Here is a 2,500-nt window from a genome sequence, read left to right on the forward strand (position 1 = left end):
GTATTGGACTCATAACTAAAAGGTCCGTGGATTGAAATAATCCCATTTTTCTTTTTGTCTATATTGACAACAGAGTGGTGTAGTGTTAGCTTATTGGGCTCATGATCCGGAGGTACATCGATCAAAGCCACGCTTTGCTAATCACATTTATATTTTTGTTCTGGAAGCTCTATTTCTTTCCGACAATTTTATATTGATATCAGTAATTCTATGATAGAGATAAGCTTGCAATAGTTTATATTCACGTGCACTTTCTGCTCTTCTATGACTTTAAAATCATTACCTTTACTACTAACGTACAACAACGAAATTTACTGGAGCCTGTGATACCCCAGTAGTCCCTTCTTTGTTGTGAAGATCTGTCATTGTACAGATATAGCATGGATTGTCGTACATCCATTTAGCGCCTGAGCTAATGCCAATGCTACTAATACTCTACAGGTACTACTGATACTACTTGTATCCAAACATGTATGTACCAATCCTCCGTCGTACTTCCTTGAATGGTTTCACCTAACTGGAAATCTTTTATCAGGTAATCTTGGGCGCTTAGTGATGGGCGTCACTTTAGTACACGAGCAACATTGTAAATTCGCAGCCAAGGTGGCCTCGAACCCTCAAACTTTGGTTCAAGAACCGAACGCGCTAACCGATTGCACCACGGAGGTGACGACGGTCGAGGGGACTTTATTCGGAGAAGTATCCCGAGGGTCGAGAATGACTCCACGACACGCTTATCTTCTTTACGGTTGCGAAGTCCCGTAACAAATAACACACACATACACACAAAAAAATATGTTTTTGTACACAACGACATACACACACACAGACCCACATGGGACAGAAAAAGAAAGAAAGAAAAAAAAAAAAGAGAAAATCCCGAGGTCTTGTAGCGATGGACCTGGAGAGAACTTGAAACGACTTGAAGACGACTCTAGCCATATACTTTTAACAATCACTGTTTTATGTTTTATTTCAATTTGTTATTGTATCTACATTTATCTATTAATCAATTTCACAAATTCCTGAAAGCCATTGAAACTAGAATAACAGTAATTGTATCATCATCATACATTGGGATCCACTGAGTGGCATCAGGTTCCTCAGAGTTTCAGTTTAAATAGAACAATTAACCCTTTTACTTTCGAAGCAGAGTGGCGCAGTTGGAAGCGTGTTGGGCCCATAACCCAAAGGTCCGTGGATCGAAACCACGCTCTGCTAATCACATTTTCATTTTTGATCCTGTATTGACAGCAGGGTGGCGCAGTGGTAGCGTGTTGGGCTCATAACCCAGAGGTCCGTGGATCGATACTGAGCTCTACTGATCACTTTTGCATTTTCCATTCTTAAAATTCACTAGATTCGTACAGAAATTTTTTCCATTACAGATAGTAAAACCGAAGGTAGTATAGATATTTTGTTTCTATTTGATGTCTGTTCTTGAATATTTCATAAAACTACCATGAAATGGAAAATGACTTCTTATGAATATTTTTAATGAATACCTAAACCACAGTATTAATATTTCAAATTTGAAACATGCAAAACAATCCATAGGGTAAATATAGTATGATTGTTTTTTCAGTGTCACTGTGTATATCTGACATAGATTTAGTAACCTTTGTAAGATGAACATCATGTATATGTTAGTTATGAAGACTTACCAGTAAACGAGCTGTTTCTGAAAGATTTGTCTTTTTGATCCGGAAATGATATGCATTCTTTACTTTGGTCACTGAAAGCATTTTGTTTGATCCGGAGTGAATGAAAATTAGATTTACTATAAATAAGTTTCTATCTGATTGAGAATAACTTGAAGCCCTTACTGTGAGTCAATAGACAAAGAGGCTGGTTTAGATAGCTTGCGAGTACTTATTTGCACTTCAGGTTAAGTAGAAGATCTGATGATAAGGCGTGTTCTTTCTTGGTTCTAGCAGAGAAGTCGTCGATCAAAGGTAGACCATGCATATTCTCAAAATGCTCATGAGAATTTGATAATACATATCAGACAAGAATAGATACATATATACATACCAGTATATATGTATATGTATGAGTTGGGATTTTTTATAAGTAAGCATATAAGAAATAATAATGACATAATGATTAAATACTAAGGACGTGGCGTCACACATTTTTATGAAATACAGAAGCTCGTGACGTCATGTCGTTGGTTACACCCGGTCACGTTCAAGCTATGTAATACTACAGATCACCATGAATTTAATAAATCAATTTTCATTGAACATTATCTCATTTTCTATAGAATGTGTACTTGTTTTAATGTAAGGCAAGCTAAATGAGAACTTCTTTTACCGAGCTTGGTTTTGATAATTCAATTTAATCATAGTACTATATTTCGAAAGAGTACCATAAAGGAGAATAGATCTATTCTAAAGAACTATTCTATCTGTAGTATGATGCCAAGATTTAGTATTTCTTCCTTTATTATTTTTGTTGTATAAGTCAAATTAATCCATCACAATCATCTGTCTATGGT

General features: G+C 35.9%; 1 non-coding gene across 1 annotated transcript; it reads left to right on the plus strand.

Annotated features, from left to right (window-relative positions):
* The first annotated feature begins 1,148 nt into the window (after positions 1–1,148).
* On the plus strand, positions 1,149–1,221 carry TRNAM-CAU (transfer RNA methionine (anticodon CAU)). The gene has a single exon. It is a non-coding gene; the product is annotated as a tRNA-Met (tRNA).
* The last annotated feature ends 1,279 nt before the right edge of the window (positions 1,222–2,500 follow it).

The sequence above is a fragment of the Oratosquilla oratoria genome, chromosome 9 (assembly GCF_046742065.1).
Source record: "Oratosquilla oratoria isolate Oo_2021 chromosome 9, ASM4674206v1, whole genome shotgun sequence".
Lineage (NCBI taxonomy): Eukaryota > Metazoa > Arthropoda > Malacostraca > Stomatopoda > Squillidae > Oratosquilla > Oratosquilla oratoria.